Here is a 22,150-nt window from a genome sequence, read left to right on the forward strand (position 1 = left end):
GAACTTCCTAATGATTCAACTTCTTTACCGCCTATATTGATATTAAAAAATAAGGCACCGACAAATCGCATTTCTGAAATCGTACCTTTTCCGCCTTCACGGAAACTGCGGCATTCTGAAGTTGTCAACCTGGCTCTACAAAATATTGCATCTGCGGCTGCTAGAAGAGAGAAATCAGCTAAACGTCCTGGTCGTTTAAAAACCTTGTCAGTTGGTCAAAAGGTGTTAATTAAGTCTCATCGTTTGTCTCACAAAGGAAAAGGCTTGTGTCGCAAATTTTTTTCTGCTTTATAACGGTCCATATAGGATTCGCAAAATTATTCATGATAACACTGTCGAAGTAGAAACTCTTAAATCTCGGCGCTCTAAGGGAATACATCATATATCGAACATTAAAATTTTTGTGGAATGACAGACTTTTGAGAAACTAACAGTTATACGTAAACATGCTGAGAGTACAAGGATACCGCGCCGTGTTCCGGCGGCGGCACATACTCAAAGCAACAGTCAAGTCTGCGCGCCGCACAAGGCAGTCGTTGACCGCAAACAATTACGAGGGCAGTTCAATAAGTAATGCAACACATTTTTTTCTGAAATAGGGGTTGTTTTATTCAGCATTGAAATACACCAGGTTATTCCCCAATCTTTTAGCTACACAACACTATTTTTCAACGTAATCTCCATTCAATGCTACGGCCTTACGCCACCTTGAAATGAGGGCCTGTATGCCTGCACGGTACCATTCCACTGGTCGATGTCGGAGCCAACGTCGTACTGCATCAATAACTTCTTCATCATCCGCGTAGTGCCTCCCACGGATTGCGTCCTTCATTGGGCCAAACATATGGAAATCCGACGGTGCGAGATCGGGGCTGTAGGGTGCATGAGGAAGAACAGTCCACTGAAGTTTTGTGAGCTCCTCTCGGGTGCGAAGACTTGTGTGAGGTCTTGCGTTGTCATGAAGAAGGAGAAGTTCGTTCAGTTTTTTGTGCCTACGAACACGCTGAAGTCGTTTCTTCAATTTCTGAAGAGTAGCACAATACACTTCAGAGTTGATCGTTTGACCATGGGGAAGGACATCGAACAGAATAACCCCTTCAGCGTCCCAGAAGACTGTAACCATGACTTTACCGGCTGAGGGTATGGCTTTAAACTTTTTCTTGGTAGGGGAATGGGTGTGGCGCCACTCCATTGATTGCCGTTTTGTTTCAGGTTCGAAGTGATGAACCCATGTTTCATCGCCTGTAACAATCTTTGACAAGAAATTGTCACCCTCAGCCACACGACGAGTAAGCAATTCCGCACAGATGGTTCTCCTTTGCTCTTTATGGTGTTCGGTTAGACAACGAGGGACCCAGCAGGAACAAACCTTTGAATATCCCAACTGGTGAACAATTGTGACAGCACTACCAACAGAGATGTCAAGTTGAGCACTGAGTTGTTTGATGGTTATCCGTCGATCATCTCGAACGAGTGTGTTCGCACGCTCCGCCATTGCAGGAGTCACAGCTGTGCACGGCCGGCCCGCACGCGGGAGATCAGACAGTCTTGCTTGACCTTGCGGCGTTGATGACACACGCTTTGCCCAACGACTCACCGTGCTTTTGTCCACTGCCAGATCACCGTAGATATTCTGTAAGCGCCTATGAATATCTGAGATGCCCTGGTTTTCCGCCAAACGAAACTCGATCACTGCCCGTTGATTGCAACGCACATCCGTTACAGACGCCATTTTAACAGCTCCGTACAGCGCTGCCACCTGTTGGAAGTCAATGAAACTATACGAGACGAAGCGGGAATGTTTGAAAATATTCCACAAGAAATTTCCGGTTTTTTCAACCAAAATTGGCCGAGAAAAAAAATGTGTTGCATTACTTCTTGAACTGCCCTCGTACTTCCTACGTCAGGCGTACCTACAGCTGATCGAGCGCTCAGTGCGAATGCATTGACAGCCGTAAACAAATTTCTCTGATTAAATTCAGTATAAAGCTATAGTGACTTGATAAATTATGTTATTAACGTTCAGTGTTTTTCAGGATAGAGTTGTATAAAATATTTAAGAACTTCAGGTAAATTCTGTGTGTGTCCGACGTTAAGAGGACTTGCTATCGAGAAAATTTCAGGAAGAATGTAATTTCCAAGAAGAAACTAATAAACTAAAAAGGTAACTATTAATTGAGTTTATTTTTAAGGTAACATATTTCCACTTAGGTACGTACTTTAGACGTAATTTGCTGCTCGCGATTACGTGATTTATACATTGTGCTAAATTTTATATTCTATGAATTTACTTGTGAAGCGACGTGCTTGCGTACATTTTCTGATTTTGACAATGTTTTATTAATGAACAGGGTTATTACTTATGTATATTATGCATCGCTTGGATGCACTGCTTTTTCACTGCTGTCATATTTTTTTCTAATTATGTGCCTGCTGTGCTTATTTATTTAAATTATGATTGTCACCTGATTAATTGTGCTGATTGTGGTTATGTATGTAAGTTATACTTTGTGATTTATCTGCTTGCGTCTTCATGTTTACTTATTAAGATTACGTATGAACATTTATTTGCTTATGCTAATACGATGCTAATGACCTGTTTATTGTGTAAGATATATATTTACTGCTTTGCCTATGGATTGCATATTTACACATTTTTGTTTTGTTGTCATAACTACTCTTTAATTTAGTACATAGAAATGCTGGTATATGATCGTACGAACATGGAGTTTAGGTCACACTATGGTATTAATTATAGATTGTTCGTTTGGCAGAACCTTGTTATAGGGATTGTGCTGCATCCACTTGTTGACATTCTGTTCTCTACTGGTATATTTACTCGCTATTGCATGTTTTGCTTACGCCCAGTGCTTTATATTTTAAGATAAGAGAATGAACTGCTATAATTCTACGAACAACATTGATACAAGAAACTTCATTGAAGTCACATGAGCTGGAGGTTTTATAGAAGCTGCATAAACTTATGCTAATAGAAAGGAAGCTAACGACATGAAATACCAACACTAGGTTTAGACCATTGACAGTTATTACACTGAATTCTTTGTGAGCAATTGAAATAGTAAGTGACACTTGACACAAGAAATACTCCACATGTTTGCTTCTGTTTTGCCATGATTCTTGAAGTGGTGTACACACTGTGAAATGTTACGATCATTCACACTGCGTACTCGTACTTACTTACTGAAAGTTATTCAAACTAAAGGCTGTTAGAGGTCATGTATGCATTTCTTTTATTTAATGATGGACAAGGTAACCAAAATGTATTTTATAATTCATAATGAGTAGAAGATTTGGGTCAGATGGATTACACAGAGGTTGTGTGTCGACATTGGGTCTTCAGATTGTATGGGATGATGAATTGAAGTTTGCACTAGGATTTTATCTGTACTTGTTCGAGGAGACTGACTAGAGGAAAGAGTTGTTATGGAAGTGAAATGATATTGGTGATAAGGTTTATATGTATCGACGTAATGAAGAGGTATTATTGAGGTATTGAGATTGTGTGAAGTTGACAATTATTGGAGTTTTGGTGGACAAGAGGTAAGGTAAATGATATTGATGATAAGGTTTATACGTATCGACGTAAGAGATATTATTTAAGTTTTAAAATTATGTGTTGCTGATGATTATTGGAGTTTTGGTGGATAAGAGGTAAAGTAAGTAAGGAGCATATTTTTTTGTTGGTCTATATGGAACAAGGAGGATGAACATGGCAGACTAGAACACTCAAGTGGAAGGAAGATTGGCTACACACACACTTTGTTAAATCAATAAGCAGTATGTACTTTTTTTGGAGAGAGGAAGTATTTGCATATCTTGGCACACTAACAGTTGTCCAGCAACTGTACATTTTGATCTGGCTTGGCAAACATTGGTCTTGGCACGATGACTGTGACGTTGACTAACTATTATTGACTGTTATACACTGTTGCCACTACTACTTAATACACATGTTGAACATCAAATTTTGACAGAATTGCATTTACACAGTTAACACTACTCAATTACACAGTAGTACTTAAATGTGGATGAAAGATGATTGAGTGTGTTTTGTGTGTTTTCCTTTCCTAATCCCAAATAATTGGTACCGACCTATCTTCTAAATATTATTTTACTTGTTTGTTGCGGCTTGCACTGACACCCATAAATATTATAGGTTTCCTGATATTTGTGTATTTGTAACAGTTAATATGACAATTAGCTTATATCATTTGTATGTTTACAATAATTTGTATGTTTAGTGTAAGAGCATTGATGATAATTTTGTAAAAACAATTGAGTGTGCCTTCAAACTGTTGTTCATGCTTACATGTACTAACATTGCTGGGTGCCACTTATGGAACTGCTTCTACTGAAATGATGTCACTTGTTGCTGTCTGCACCTGTCAACATTACTGAGTGCCACTGATGGAACTGCTTCTACTGAAATGATGTCACTTGTTGCTGTCTGCACCTGTTCAACACTGCTGGGTGCCACTGATGGAACTGTTTCTACTGAAATAATGTCACTTGTTGGTGTCTGCACCTGTCAAAATTACTGAGTGCCTCTGATGGAACTGCTTCTACTGAAATAATGTCACTTGTTGCTGTCTGCACCTGTTCAATATTGCTGGGTGCCACTGATGGAACTGCTTCTACTAAAATGATGTCACTTGTTGCTGTCTGCACCTATCAATATTACTGGGTGCCATTGTTGGAACTGCTTCTACTGAAATGATGTCACTTGTTGCTGTCTGCACCTGTCAGTATTACTGGGTGCCACTGATGGAACTGCTACTACTGAAATGATGTCACTTGTTGCTGTCTGCACCTGTTCAACATTGCTGGGTGCCACTGATGGAACTGCTTCTACTGAAATGATGTCACTTGTTGCTGTCTGCACCTGTTCAACATTGCTGGGTGCCATTGATGGAACTGCTTCTACTGAAATAATGTCACTTGTTGCTGTCTGCACCTGTTCAACATTACTGGGTGCCACTGATGGAACTGCTTCTACTGAAATAATGTCACTTGTTGGTGTCTGCGCCTGCTCGCTATTTCTGGGTGCCATTGTTGGAGCTGTTTAAATACTGCTGATGAAATGTTATGAGACTGCTATTTGCACCTGTTGACCATTGCTGGGTGCTACTGTTGGAACTGTCAACTACTCTGTGGAGTGCTACTTGTTTATCGAACTATTGAAAAGATTTTATGTGAATATTTGTATAAACTGATTTTTTGTGTATTTACTGTATATGAAATCTATGAGACTCTTACCTACAGCTATTCGTCATTGCTGGTGCCATTGATTGAATGATACTTGTGTAAACTATTATGTAAAATCACCTGTATTCAAGCATTTGTATTCATTACTGTATTTTATACACTCCTGGAAATGGAAAAAAGAACACATTGACACCGGTGTGTCAGACCCACCATACTTACTTCGGACACTGCGAGAGGGCTGTACAAGCAATAATCACACTCACGGCACAGCGGACACACCAGGAACCGCGGTGTTGGCCGTCGAATGGCGCTAGCTGCGCAGCATTTGTGCACCGCCGCCGTCAGTGTCAGTCAGTTAGCCGTGGCATACGGAGCTCCATCGCAGTCCTTAACACTGGTAGCATGCCGCGACAGCGTGGACGTGAACCGTATGTGCAGTTGACGGACTTTGAGCGAGGGCGTATAGTGGGCATGCGGGAGGCCGGGTGGACGTACCGCCGAATTGCTCAACACGTGGGGCTTGAGGTTTCCACAGTACATCGATGTTGTCACCAGTGGTCGGCGGAAGGTCCACGTGCCCGTTGACCTGGGACCAGACCGCAGCGACGCACGGATGCACGCCAAGACCGTAGGATCCTACGCAGTGCCGTAGGGGACCGCACCGCCACTTCCCAGCAAATTAGGGACACTGTTGCTCCTGGGGTATCGGCGAGGACCATTCGCAACCGTCTCCATGAAGCTAGGCTACGGTCCCGCACACCGTTAGGCCGTCTTCCGCTCACGCCCCAACATTGTGCAGCCCGCCTCCAGTGGTGTCGCGACAGGCGTGAATGGAGGGACGAATGGAGACGTGTCCTCTTGAGCGATGAGAGTCGCTTCTGCCTTGGTGCCAATGATGGTCGTATGCGTGTTTGGCGCCGTGCAGGTGAGCGCCACAATCAGGACTGCATACGACCGAGGCACACAGGGCCAACACCCGGCATCATGGTGTGGGGAGCGATCTCCTACACTGGCCGTACACCACTGGTGATCGTCGAGGGGACACTGAATAGTGCACGGTACATCCAAACCGTCATCGAACCCATCGTTCTACCATTCCTAGACCGGCAAGGGAACTTGCTGTTCCAACAGGACAATGCACGTCCGCATGTATCCCGTGCCACCCAACGTGCTCTAGAAGGTGTAAGTCAACTACCCTGGCCAGCAAGATCTCCGGATCTGTCCCCCATTGAGCATGTTTGGGACTGAATGAAGCGTCGTCTCACGCGGTCTGCACGTCCAGCACGAACGCTGGTCCAACTGAGGCGCCAGGTGGAAATGGCATGGCAAGCCGTTCCACAGGACTATATCCAGCATCTCTACGATCGTCTCCATGGGAGAATAGCAGCCTGTATTGCTGCGAAAGGTGGATATACACTGTACTAGTGCAGACATTGTGCATGCTCTGTTGCCTGTGTCTATGTGCTTGTGGTTCTGTCAGTGTGATCATGTGATGTATCTGACCCCAGGAATGTGTCAATAAAGTTTCCCCTTCCTGGGACAATGAATTCACGGTGTTCTTATTTCAATTTCCAGGAGTGTATATTAGGTTATGGAAGGGTCAGTGCAAAGCTAAAATTTATTTAGTTATGTGACATTTACTTATTAGTATTATCTTTTATTTTTGTCTGTATTTTTTTGTACGAATTTGGTGCTATTTTCACCACCAATGCTGGCAAAAATACCATCAAATTCTAGCCCGTGGAGGAGGGGCATATGAAAGGTGGCTACACTGAGTCACAGCGCCAGAGATTAAGCCGAAGAGTATTATTCAGCCGCCTCCACTGGCAGTGTTTGTTCGGAAGTTGTTTCATAGCTTTTATAGTTGCTGGGGACATAATTAATTAATTGTGTTAACGGAAATTTCCTTTCATTCTTTGTTGTTATTCTATGCAGTCAGATTGAGTACTAATACTAGTCAGGGCCAACCGGTTACGAGACTTCGTAATCGGGCAAACAGCGACTAAAATCAAAATTATTTGCATTCTATTTAATTAAGCCCCCATGCATACTTTATCTCAGTGTACAAATACGTCGCACAAAGTAAACAGACCAACAGAATAAATATTTTTTCTCTCTACCACTAAGTACAATGTTATTGGAATAGATTTTAGCCTCTTCAGAGCATGCACACTTTGCCCTCACGAAAGCTGCACAAGCTCTTAGGGAGATAAGATTTTGTTATGTTTTTGCAGATATTCCAGACAAACACATCTGTAAATTACTCCATATATCTTCAACATTAGATGACCTCAGTTTTCTGAACTCTCTAGTTCATCCTATGAGAGTTTGACGTGATTTAAGAGAGGTGACTGATTCCTGCTAATGATATTCTTCAGTTCCCCACTATTGCCTTTTCTGTTGATATACTCTCAGCACAATTTAGAAGCATGGTTTGGATCATCATCCTGCCGCAAAACAAGCCCACGACTAATATTTCTGTTACCAGATGGAACTGCACTGTCAATCAATATCCTATGATGTAGTTCCTTCATTAAAATTACATCAGTTCTCATTTGAATTTACTACCCGCAAAGTGCCCCACATCATTATCATCCCTCCACCAGGGTACACCATTGGGGTCACACACTGATTCTTCATACGTTCCTCACAAGTCGACCGACGAACATTCGAAGATGGATTCCAAATACTTCAGACTTAGATTCGTCTGTGAATAATGTGGTGTCACCGCCAGACACCACACTTGCTAGGTGGTAGCTTTAAATCGGCCGCGGTCCATTAGTACATGTCAGACCCGTGTGTCGCCACTGTGTGAACGCAGACCGAGCGCCACCACAAGGCAGGTCTCGAGATACGGACTAGCACTCGCCCCAGTTGTACGGACGACTTTGCTAGCGACTACACTGACGAAGCCTCGCTCCTTTGCCGAGCAGATAGTTAGAATAGCCTTCAGCTAAGTCAATGGCTATGACCTAGCAAGGCGCCATTAGTAACATTGCATGTATCTAAAGAGTCTCACTTGTATCGCCACAATCTCCAGATGTACCAAAAGGATGGATTAAAGTTAAGTATTACAGAAGCTACGTACTTTTCTTTATAGCAATCATTATGTATCCTGTTTCAGACCTCACGCACCCTCTTTGGCTTAGCGCATGCCTGTCGGCTTCCTCTCATTGTGTCTAGGCTGTCTTGTTTAGACACAACAATTTTTGGCGACGAGTTAACAAAGGGTTTTGTTCTTTCTAATTGCTTACATTTACTTGTGTCATGGCTTCGCCAGATGTACTGTCCGAATTTTATCGCTTGCAGAATCAGCAGACGCAGGCGTTATTGGATGCCGTTGGACAGCTCGTCCAGGGTCAACGTGCACTGCAAAACGATGCGGCCGCCGCCGCTTCACCGCTACCGCCGCCACAACATGCAGTTGCACCACCATTCCGTAATTTTCAAGCAGACGTGGAAACATGGACAGAGTGGTCACGACAGTTTGTATTTCATCTCGCCGCCTACAGAATTCAAGGTAACGAGCGGCAGCCTCATTTATTGGCGTGTGTAGGGGTGCAAACGTACCGTGTGATAGTGAAATTATTTCCCCGACGCGACGTAGCAACTCTGTCCTACGAAGAAAATTGTCGGAATTGGATGCCTATTTCAAAGAAACAGTTAATGTAGTTGCAAAAAGGTATACGTTCTTTTGTACAAAACGTACGGCCGGTCAAACTAATAGGGAGTGGGTTGCAACATTGCAAGGCCTTACAAGGGATTGTGCTTTTGAGTGTGAATGTGGTCTCCCTTATTCAGATACTATGGTGCATGATGCAATTACACAGAACGTTTCTGATGTTCGTATATGGGAGCAAATTTTGAAACTAGTCAATCCCTCCCTTCAACAAGTGGTAGACATTTTGGATAGGCAAGACACCCTTGACTTCGCTCAGGAAGCATTTGCAACTTCGCCAGCCGTGTGTAACATTAACTGGCCCGCCGGGCGCGCTGCACGGCCCAGTAAACTGCCCTCGCACACGTCCGCGCAGCTGCCGCCACGCTCTAAACCAGGTGTGCTGCGCCAGCATACAAATGCAGTGAAATCATGCCCGCGGTGTGCTACTAGACATTCGCGCGACAATTGCCCGTCACGCCAAGCTATTTGCTTTTTCTGTAATAAGAAAGGACATGTTCAAAGTGTTTGCCAGAAAAAGCTCAGATCCGACACTCACAACCATTCCAGGCCCTTTGCTTCGCGCCGGAATCGAACCAAGAATACTCAGGCTCGTGAACCTTCGCCCATGGACATTCATGTAGTTAATTCCACTCCGCCCAGTGCCACTCTCTCTAACAGTGACTGTGTTCGTCCCACACAAAGTGTGCGTCGACGTCGCCGGAAATCACGTCAATTAGCAAGTGATGCTGTACCTGTTCAAATTGCACGAGACAGTCGCTCTTGTCGTCAGCAGGACAATAAACTTTTTGTAGATTTGGACTTTAATGGAATGGTCATTCCATTCCAGCTCAATACTGGAGCTGCAGTTTCATTGCTTAATCACGACACGTACAAACAACTGGGCAAACCTCCGTTGCGTGCTGCAAATGTTAAGTTAAATAGTTATTCGGGTCAGAATATCCCTGTATTAGGACAGTGCAGCCTTCTTGCAACATACAAGGAACAAACAAAACTTGTGTCATTTTACGTTCTTCGTTCTTCCACTGCAGTGAACTTGTTTGGTTTCGATTTATTTCAGTTGTTTAACATGCCTATAGTAAATCAGGTCCTATCAGTGAATCAGACTGTGCCTTCAGACAGTGTTTCTTGTCTGTGTGAAGAATTTGCAGACGTTTTTGCACCGGGCTTAGGTTGCGCTAAAAACTATGAAGCACATTTGGAACTGAAAGTCAACGCGCAACCGAAATTTTTCAGAGCGCGCAATGTTCCTCACGCATTGCGTGATGAGGTCGCAAGAACATTACACGATTTAGAATCACAAGGTGTAATTGAACGTGTGCAGGCTTCTCTCTGGGCCTCACTATTAGTAGTTTTGCCCAAACCTTCCAGAAAACTGAGACTTTGTGTGGACTTCAAGGCCACAGTGAATCCACAACTAGTGACTGCAACTTTTCCTTTACCCCACCCGGAAGATCTTTTCGATAAACTGTGCCCGGGTAAATACTTTTTGAAGTTGGACCTAGCAGATGCGTACTTGCAAATCCCAGTGGACGCCGAATCCCAGCGCGTCTTGGTGGTTAACACGCATCTTGGTTTGTACCGATTCAAAAGACTGCCATTCGGGTGTGAATCCGCCTCTGCATTGTTTCAGCAATATTTACAAACTGTTTGTGCGTCGGTCCCTACTGCAGCGAACTATCTGGACGATATTGTGATCTCCGGAAAGACAGCAGACGAGCATTTAGCACACTTACGAACATTATTTCAGGTATTGCGACAAAATGGTCTTCGTTTGCGGAAGGACCAATGTGTGTTTTTTGCTCGTGACTTACCATACCTGGGACATGTAATCAATGCCCAAGGCATACATCCCAGTCCCGAGCACCTCCGTGCCATACAAGACTTGCCTTCGCCGCAGAATTTGAAGCAGCTACAGAGTGTTTTGGGTAAAATTAACTATTATCATCGCTTAGCGGTTCTAGGCGCTCAGTCAGGAATCGCGCGACTGCTGCGGTCGCAGGTTCGAATCCTGCCTCGGGCATGGATGTGTGTGATGTCCTTAGGTTAGTTAGGTTTAAGTAGTTCTAAGTTCTAGGGGACTGATGACCACAGATGTTAAGTCCCATAGTGCTCAGAGCCATCATCGCTTTCTGCGCAAGGCCTCTTCCATTTCAGCTCCGCTTCATAGCTTACGCCGTAAGGGTGTTCCGTTCGTCTGGACGACGGAATGCGAACGCGCCTTTCGCCAGTTGAAATCGGCGTTGCTTTCTAATACTTGCCTTACGCCATTCGATCCCCAGAAACCCCTTTTGTTGATGGTAGATGCATCGGATTTCGGGATCGGTGCTGTACTTGCGCACAAAGATGGGTCGCGTGATCGCCCTATTGCCTTTGCGTCCAAATTGCTCTCGTCTGCGCGAAGAAATTATTCACAGATAGAGAAAGAAGCTTTGGCTCTCGTGTTTGGTGTTACTGAGTTCCATGATTTCTTGTATGGTCGTCACTTTACCATCATCACAGACCACAAACCTTTGACGTCGCTTTTTCATCCGTACAAGCCTGTACCTCCGCGTACAGCGCAGAAATTCATTCGCTGGTCTATTTTCCTCTCGCAGTACCGCTACGATATCTTGTATCGGTCCACTGCTAAGCACGGAAATGCCGATGCATTGTCCCGTTTGCCTGTTGCTGAGGATAGAGCATTCGATTCTTCCGAACTTGCTTGCATGTTCATTGATTCGGAAACCGATGAAGTGGTCGAATCGTTTCCGATTGATTTTCGTCGTGTAGCTACAGCCACAGCTGCTGACCCGGTCCTTGCTACCGTTTTGCGTTTTGTTGCTACTCAATGGCCTTTGTTAAAGTCTCGGATCGAGGATCCGTTGGTTCGCCGATTTTTTGCTCACAAGGAGGGACTTTTTGTACGACGTGGTGTTTTGTTGTTGCGTTCTGATAATGATCAGTCCAGAGTCGTGGTCCCACGTTCGTTACAGTCCTCTGTCTTACGGCTTCTTCACCAAGGACATTGGGGTATAGTGCGAACGAAAGAACTTGCTCGTCAGCACTGTACTTGGTTCGGAATCGATGCTGCGATTACGAATATGTGTTCTTCTTGCATGGCGTGTGCCGCACAACAATCCGCACCACCGCGGAAAGTCTTTGCATGGCCAAAAGCCACTTCCCCTTGGCAACGCTTGCGCATCGATTTTGCTGGTCCATTCTGGAATGCTCGATGGTTGGTTCTGGTAGATGCCTTCAGTAATTTTCCTTTTGTTGTCCGGATGTCTTCCACGACGTCAGCTGCCACCATCCAAGCGTTGTCTGCTATCTTTTGCATTGAAGGTCTTCCGCAGACTATTGTTTCCGACAATGGCCCACAATTCATGTCCGCAGAATTTCAGTCATTCTGCCAGGCCAATGGTATTCAACATCTGACATCCGCGCCGTTTTCGCCTCAGTCAAACGGTGCCGCTGAAAGATTGGTCCGGACTTTCAAGTCGCAGATGTTGAAGTTGAAAGAGTCGCATTCTCGGGAGGACGCGTTGTTGCTCTTTTTGTCATCGTATCGCTCTCAGCCCCGAGATGGTCGCTCGCCGGCTGAGTTGCTCCACGGTCGTCCTCATCGAATCTTGATGTCTTTGCTGCACCCGCCGCATCAGGTTCCTGTGCAGCGGCAGACTTCTGCTTTTGCTCCAGGCGACGTTGTATTATATCGCAACTATCGAGGTTCACGGCGTTGGCTCGCAGGGCGCATTCTTCGCTGCCTCGGCCGCGCGATGTATTTGGTTTTGGGGGCCTCTGGTGAGGTGCGTCGGCATCTCAATCAGATGCGCCTCTGTCGTCGCACGGGTTCTGCCGCTCCCCGTCTGCTTTCAGCGACGGTGCCGTCCGGTCAGCGCGCTGGGGACCCATCTACTGGCTCGCCTCATCCCCAGGTGTTACCGACGATGCCTTCGATTTTGCCCCATGGCGACGCGCCGCTGCCGCCTCCGCCGCCGCCGCCTGTCCTCCAGCCGGCGCCGCCCGCGGTGGTCGCTTCGCTGCAGCCGCCAAGCGCCTCCCTGGGTCACGCGCCGCCGACCGCTTCCCGTGACCAGCCGTGCTCCGCCATGGAACTCTTGCCCGCTCCGGACCACATGACGTCATCGCGCGTCGGATACCCCGACGCAATGGAGGTCGACCCTTCGGCCCCTCCTGTCTCTTTACGGGCGCATACACCGTATGTTGACGTGCACCCTGGACTAGGTTTTCAGGCGTTTCCTAAATCTCCTCGGACCGAATGGCCGGGTGCGGGTGGCACAGCCTCGCCTGTTGTTAGGCTCCCCATCTCATCGCATACGTCAACATGGGGTCCTCACCACGGCGGGCGGAAGCCTTATAACACGACCGTTCGCCGATTTGCGGGGGAGGAATGTGGTGTCACCGCCAGACACCACACTTGCTAGGTGGTAGCTTTAAATCGGCCGCGGTCCATTAGTACATGTCGGACCCGCGTGTCGCCACTGTGTGATCGCAGACCGAGCGCCACCACAAGGCAGGTCTCGAGATACGGACTAGCACTCGCCCCAGTTGTACGGACGACTTTGCTAGCGACTACACTGACGAAGCCTCGCTCCTTTGCCGAGCATATAGTTAGAATAGCCTTCAGCTAAGTCAATGGCTACGACCTAGCAAGGCGCCATTAGTAACATTGCATGTATCTAAAGAGTCTCACTTGTATCGCCACAATCTCCAGATGTACCAAAAGGATGGATTAAAGTTAAGTATTGCAGAAGCTACGTACTTTTCTTTATAGCAATCATTACGTATCCTGTTTCAGACCTCACGCACCCTCTTTGGCTTAGCGCGTGCCTGTCGGCTTCCTCTCATTGTGTCTAGGCTGTCTTGTCTAGACACAACAAATAACACGTTGGACCATTGCTGGAGCGACTGATTAAACTTGAGACGGGATAAAATTCTGAAATACATTTACTGAGATACACCAAGTGGAGACAATCTTAAGAGAACATCAGTAAAATGCCATATTTTCTAAATACAGACTAGAGTGGAACAGACATGCATAGTATGAATACTCGAGCCCATATAAAAACACGTAAATTAATAACAATTGATACAAGAGATCCAAAGGACTCGTCAATGTATCAGTCATAACCTGTCTCAGTAACACACAAACATTTGAAAAACACACATGTAGCAGAAAATTATTCATTACTGATGTTAACAATAAACTAACCAACAGGCCGCAAAATTACTCACTCCTCATATCAGCACTAATCTCAAAGCATGAGATATGGATTTAATGAAATCTTTGAAATTAGCAATTCTCAAATTGGAAAACTAATAATTAACGTCAATCCATTAGAAAAACTTTTAGGAAAATCATCATGTCAAGCACCCAGCAAATCAGTCCTAGCCAGATAATTGTACAATCTACATCTACATTTATACTCCGAAAGCCACCCAGCGATGTGGCGTAGGGCGGAGTGCACCTTACGTGCCACTGTCATTTACTTCCCTTTCCTGTTCCAGTCGCGCATGGTTCGCGGGAAGAACGACTGCCGGTAAGCCTCTGTGCGCGCTCGAATCTCTCTAATGTTACATTCGTGATCTCCTCAGGAGGTATAAGTAGGGGGAAGCAATATATTCGATACCTCAACAAGAAACGCACCCTCTCGAAACCTGGACAGCCAGCTACACCGCGATGCACAGCCCCCCCCCCCTTTCTGAATCTGCCACTTGACTTTGCTAAACATCACCGTAACGCTATCACGGATACCAAATGACCCTGTGACGAAACACGCCGCACTTCTTTAGATCTTCTCTGTCTCCTCTGTCAACCCGACCTGGTACAGATTCCACACTGATGAGCAATACTCAAGTACAGGTCGAACGAGTATTTTGTAAGCCACCTCCTTTGTTGATGGACTACATCTTCTAAGGACTCTCCCAATGAATCTCAACCTGGCATCCGCCTTACCAACGACTAATTTTATATGATCGTTCCACTTCGAATCGTTCCGCACGCATACTCCCAGACATTTCACAGAAGTAACTGCTACCAGTGTTTGTTCTGCTATCATATAATCATACAATAAAGAATCCTTATATCTATGTATTAGCAATACATTACATTTGTCTATGTTAAGGGTCAGTTGCCACTCCCTGCACCAAGTGCCTATCCGCTGCAGATCTTCCTGCATTTCGCTGCAGTTTTCCAATGCTGCAACTTCTCTGTATACTACAGCATCATCCTTGAAAAGCCGCATGGAACTTCCGAAACTATCTACTAGGTCATATATATATATATATATATATATATATATATATATATATATATATATATATATTGTGAAAAGAAATGGTCCTAACACTCCCCTGTGTCACACCAGAGGCTACTTTAACGACTGTAGACGTCTCTGCATCGAGAACAACATGCTCTGTTCTGTTTGCTAAAAACTCTTCAATCCAGCCACACAGCTGGTATGATATTCCGTAGGCTCTTACTTTGTTTACCAGGCGACAGTGCGGAACTGTATCGAACGCCTTCCGGAAGTCAAGGAAAATGGCATCTACCTGGGAGCCATTATATAATATTTTCCGGGTATCATGAAGAAATAAAGCGAGTTGGGTCTCACACGATCGCTGTTTCCGGAATCCGATTCCTACAGGGTAGATTCTGGGTTTCCAGAAATGATATGATACGCTAGCAAAAAACATGTTCTAAAATTCTACCTTGAAATGCACCGCCTTTGCAATTCATGACAGGCAAATGACATTGGTGCATTAAAATGAGTCCGTCAAAAACATTGTCACCTTGAATACTTCATGATTTAGGCTTTTCAGAATAAGTATACACTAAAACAGTATCCTAAAGTTTACAAACAAAACTATCTTCCCTTAGTCTATGCGTGGTGACAAGAGGACAAGTTCCTCTCACAATCACAACATGTCCCCACCAGTAGTGTCTCACGGAAGTTACAAAATTTCCGACGTATATCAAGTTTCAAACAAGACGTGCGTCCACCACTTACAAGTCTGCACGACGACAGAGACCCCCATTGGATAAACGATGTCAATTCAGCCAGTGTTAACGCACGTCTCCGGGTACTGTCGTCACACACAGCTCTCGCCGCTGCTCCACTAAACCACCAGGAGTGATACCTTGGGCACGTGATACCAGAGACCAGCAGCATGGACACACCGCGCAATACACGGCCCGCCCTAGTTCGCTGTCACCTTGTAACTGTCCACCTCAGGCCTGGCTGTCGCTTCACGGTGCACCCGCCACTGCGCCCTCTACCGCCCACCGGCGCCGCGTGACCTCGACCACCATCGAGCGGTGTAGGCCACGAACTCCATCGTCACAGTAGGAGGGAGATGAAAAATAGACGGCACCATTGCCACCACGGCAGAGTACTGTTGCTATTGTCTTACTAGATTAGTCTTCCTGTTGCAGAGGTACATTTTTTTCTTTCATTCATTGATCGTCTGACTGGTTTGATGCGGCCCGTGTGACCGCTCAGTGTCACTCTATACGATCAAGACGACACCCCTCGATCGACGTTAGCACTCGTGGTGTCACTCGCCTTCATACATGGCAGCGGACGTCTGAAAATTCGTGACGCTAGCTCAATGGTCGTCAGTTGATTTAAATGCTATTCCCGGCTGACTCTTAATTCACTTACTGCCACGGGGGTGAGGAGAAAGAACACATCCTGGTGATGTCAGCATTATGCGTATTTAGATGTTCGATTAACCTGAATGGTTTGCAATGTTCCAGCGATTCTATTCGAACTCCAAGCTGATGTACCGACAAGGACAATTTTCGCAGATAAACATACAAGTACGTAATGGATGTTCAGTTTCTCAATATAGTTCGTCACACTCACACATTATATATCCGCTGTAGGAACAATTTCGTGCATTTACATTTTTGGTGTCCCACAATATTGGTTGGCTAAATATTGTGACGATACTTTGTATACAACTTCCACAGATATTGTTTATCATGTAGTCAAGACTACGTAATGAAGCCAAAATCGTGGATAAAATTGAAATGTAGTTTGTTTATTAACACTTTTATTTTCAGTAACTAAATATGAAATATGAATCGGCATTGGAGGTGAAGATCCTATTCTTCATATCTGGTAGTTAATAAGCGAAATATTTTTATGCTGGCGCGTTGTTTGTATCAGTTACCCCCGCAACCGTCCAAAGATAAGATTCTCTTAATGTTCCGTGCACACGCGTTTCACAATTTAAAAAAAATGCAGAATTACGTAAACATAGCTTTCCGTTGCGTACAACTTTCGTGGGTTCCACAACCGTAATAGTTTCCCAAGAGTATTTTTCCTAGCTAACACAAAGTTCGAATTATGTTGTCGGAATCATTTTCACTTCACCCGATAATAAACGTCTCTGATCACTTCGTCACACGTAATGTATTTTAAACGAGCTTGAAGAGTCTTTAAGTAATCTCCTTAACGAATTTCGTTGTCGCGTACCACTTTTTCATCGATTAGCCCGATCTCGATACCTGAAGGTAGAGAGCTAAATAATGTGTTACATGTTCTTTTATATGTATTAAAAAACAAACGCGCCCCTATATCTTTCTGACCCGCTTGGTCTTTGCTACTTTGCTTTTTATTATTTTTCATTATATTGTTTCTTAGTAAAACTGTGCAGTTATTAAAGTTTCGTATTACTTTCCCCTTTCTAATTCTTCCAAAATAAAGTCTTTTTATCCCCGATTTTAATTAATATGATGCTAATTGACACGCCTGCCCGCAAAGTACCGTTATATCCGCCACGAATTTCTCTCCTGTGTCAACCATTTCATCTCAGAGTAGCACTAGCAGCCTATTTCTTCAGTTATTTCCTGGATATATTCCGATCTCTGTCTTCTTAGCTACAGATTATACCATTTACATTTCCCTTTAGTACCATGGAAGTTATTCCCTTATGTCTTAACAGATTTCCTGTCTTCCTGTCCCTTCTTCTTGTCAATGTTTTCCATATATTCCTTCCCGATTCCGCGTAGAACATAATTCCTCACATAATCTGTGTACCTAATTTTCAATATTCGTCTGCAGCACCACATCTCAAATGTTTCGATTCTCTTCTGTTCCGATTTTCCCACAGTCCATGTTTCACTACCATAATGTGCCGTGCACCAGACGTACATTCTCAGAAATTTCTTCCTCAAATTAAGGTCTATGTTTGATACTCGTAGACTTCTCTTGGTCAGGAATTCCCTTCTTGTAAGTGCTAACCTGCTTTTTATGTCCTCTTTGCCCCGTCTCTCAGTGGTTATTTTGCTGCCTAACTCGCTGTTGTCACTACTGCTACTTCTCATTTCTTTCGTCTTTCTTTGATTTACTTTCGTTCATGTTCTGCCCTCATTAGACTGTTCATTCCATTCAGTGTTATGATGACGACGAACGAATCGTCGCCAAAGTAAATGACTGGTGGCCAATGCTAAATAGAAACATACAAATATCTTCTTTGCATATACAGCAGGTTTGGCAATGAAGTCGGTAAGGAGTTGGCTGCATGGTCTGGGTCTACAACGACTAAAATAATTAGAAGTCGTTGATAAAAAAAATTGTACTTAACTTGTGGTACAGGCGTTTTCATAGTCAGGAGGAATATAAATACAAAAAGAGAGCTATAGAGGCATCACATAGGCCATACTTTAACTAAGCACCTTGTTAGAGGTTGCTTCCTATCAGCTGAAGGCTATACCACTTTCCTACTTGACGTCCCGAGCAAGAGTGGACGAGAGCTCGGTAGAAACTTGATACAAGCCGCGGAGCGGCGCTAGTCTCGACTCGCGGGTCCAGCGATACTAGTACGGACCGGTGTTCTGTGATGTCCTTAGGTTAGTTAGGTTTAAGTAGTTCTAAGTTATAGGGGACTGATGACCATAGATGTTAAGTCCCATAGTGCACAGAGCCATTTGAACCATTTGAACTAGTACGGACAGCGGTCGATAACTGCAGCCCCTAACAAGTGCGGTATCGAACGTTGATACCACATTCAACACACCCCGAAATTCTTCTTTACTTTCACTAAGGAAAGCAGTGTCATCAATGATGTTCTTACACCTTGAATTTTAATTCCACTCTTGAACCATTCTTTTATTTCCATCATTGCTTCTTCGATACATAGACTGAACAGTAGGAACGAAAGACTACGTCCTTGTCTTACACCCTTTTTGATTCGAGCACTTCGTTCTTGGTCTTTACTCTTATTATTACCTCTTGATCCTGTACATGTTCTATATTATCCGTCTCTCCCTCTAGCTAATTCCTATTTTAGTTAGAATTCCAAATATTTTGCCCCATTTGACATTGTCGAATGCTTTCTCCAGGTCAACAGATCCTATGAATGTCTTGATTTTTCTTTAGTCTTGCTTCCATTTACAACCGCAACGTCACAGCTGCCTCTCTGGTGCCTTCACCTTTCGTAAAGCCAAACTCGTCACCGTCTAACAAAGCTTTAATTTTCTTTTCCATTCTTCTGTATATTATTCTTCTCAGGAACTTGGATGAATGAGGTGTTAAGCTTATTGCGCTATAATTCTCGCACTTATTAGATCTTTTAGTCTCGGAATTGTCTCGATAATATTTTTCCGAAAGTCAGATGGTATTCCGCCGGACTGATACGTTCTACAGACAAACGTGAATAGTCGTTTGCTGCCACTTCCCCCAACGATTTTGGAAATTCTCATGGAGTGTTATCTATTCCTATTGCCTGTTTGATCTTAAGTCTTCCAAAGCTCTTTTAAATTCTGAGTCCAATACTGGATCCCCTGTCTCTTCTATATCGACTCCTGTTTCGTCTTCTATCATATCAGACAGATCTTCCCCCTCGTAGAGGTCTTCAGTGTACTCTTTCCATCTATCCCCTCTCTCCTGTGCTTTTAAAAGTAGATGTGCACTATTACCACCGTTGAGTTTATTTTTACGGAGCGTTCTTTTGAGTATTGTATATGCTGAGCCAATCAGTCCGACAATCATTTCTCTTTCGATATCTTCACATTTTTAATGCAGTCATACCGTCTTAACTTTCCGTCTCATCCTATTTATTTCATTCCTCAGCGAGCTGTATTCTGTATTCCTGAGTTTTCAGGAACATTTTTATACTTGCTTCTTTCATCGACCAATTGAAGTATTTCTTCTGTTACACACGGTTTCTTCGCAGTTACCTTCTATGTTTTCTTTCCAACCTCTGTTATTGCCGTTTTTGGAGTTGTGCATTCCTCTTCAACCGATCTGGCTGCTGAGATATTCTTTATCGTAGTATCTATAGACTCACAGAACTTCTCACTTATCTCCTCATTCCCAAGAACTTCCGCATCCCACTACTTTGTGCAGTGATTCTTCCTGATTTGTCTTTCAAATTACAGCCCACTCTTCATCACTGTGAACTGAATCTATATTTGCTTCTAAGTCCGTCTAATTTCGGAATCTCTACCGTCCATGATTTAATATAACTGAAACCTTCCCATATCTTCCAGCCTTTTCCAAGTGGTTAACAGAGTATTTACTATTAGTTGATATTTACTGCAGAGCTCAGTTACTCTTTCTGCTCTCTCATGCCTAATACCAAGCCCATATACTGCCGTAGCCCTCTCATCTACTTCTTCCCCTACAACTGCATTCTAATCACCCATGACTGTGGCATTTTAATCTGCCTTTACGTGTTAGGTTACCCGTTCAATATCTACATATGTTTTCTCTATCTCTTCATCTTCGGCTTGCGACGTCGGCACGTATAGCTGACCTGTTTTTGTCGACGTTGGTTTGTTGTCGATTCTGGTGAGAGCAGCCCTACCACTGAACTGCGTACAGAAACACACTGTCTGCCATCCCTTGCTATTCATAACGAAACCTACTCCCGTTGTATCATTTTGTGCTGATGTTGATGTTATCTTATACTCATATGATCAGAAACCCTTCTCTTCTCCACTTCACTGAGCCCGCTATATCCAGATTGAGCCTTTGCATTTCCCCATTCAGATATTCTATTTTCCCTACCATGTTCAAACTTCTGATGTTCCACGCCCAGACTCACAGAACGTTATCCTTTCGTTGGCTGTTTAGTCTGATTCTCATGGTTACCTTCATCCTGTCAGTCCCCTCCCAGAGATCCGAATGGGAGTCTATTCCAGAATCTTTTGCCAGTGAAGAGATCATAATGACACTTTCTCAATTACAGGCCACATGTCCTGTGGATACACATTACGTGTCTTTAATGTAATAATTTTTTGTCTTCTGCGTACTCATGCCGTTGATCATTGCTGATTCTTCCGCCTGTAGGGCCAGTTTCCCACCCCAAGAGCAAGAGAGTGCCCTGAACCTCTGCCCGCTCCTCGGCACCCTTTGACGAGGCCGTTGGCAGAACGAGGGTGACTTCTTATGCTATAGTTACAGCACGTTTTATGTTCCAGTGTCCTACTTCCGTCCCGTTAGGAGGTACTTTGAAATTAAGTCGATCAGGTATACAAACAAACTGGTACGTGAAAAAAATGTATTGTGAAGTAATGGGAATTGATTGATACACAGACAGCTGGAGCACTGTGACCCATTCTAATGGAATCGTCTTAGACAGATGCACATTTGCGTTGTTGTGTACGATTATAAGCTCCCCTCTATGAAAGTAATCACTCAGATGCACAACACAGGCGTTTAGTCTTTACATGTTTACATTTGTTTTATCATCCAAAGGAGCATGTCAGAATATTCAAAACGAAATCCCTCTTTTAACCACAAATCCATAGCTGTGATAGGTGGTTGAAAACTTGGATCGCTAGTGTAGGTGGGGTACTAAGTCAGATGCTTTTCGGTAATCTGGAAATACTGCATCTACCAGGTTTGAGGGTGTCATATGAGGAGAAGGTGACTCGTGTTGTATATGATCAATGTTTTTCGAAGCCATTCAGGCTTCCATAGTGGAAGTATTTTGTTCTCAAGAACTCATTACAGTTTAGCTCATAATATCTTGTAGGATTCAACAATATAGTGATATCAAGAATAATGGACGTAGTTTTACGTATAGTTTCGGCTATTCTTCGTTAGATGGATGTGGCATGTGTTTTCTTCCAACAACTGGGCACGGTTTTTTGTTTGTGTGATCTGCGATAGAGCTATGTTAAACGAGAGACTAACTTTCCCACAAATTCGGTATAGAATCTTATGTGGATTCCATCGGGTCCTAGAGCTTTAGTCTCTTTCAACAACTTCACCTGCTTCTCAATAT

The sequence above is a fragment of the Schistocerca serialis genome, chromosome 8, assembly GCF_023864345.2.
Source record: "Schistocerca serialis cubense isolate TAMUIC-IGC-003099 chromosome 8, iqSchSeri2.2, whole genome shotgun sequence".
Taxonomy (NCBI): Eukaryota; Metazoa; Arthropoda; class Insecta; order Orthoptera; family Acrididae; genus Schistocerca; species Schistocerca serialis.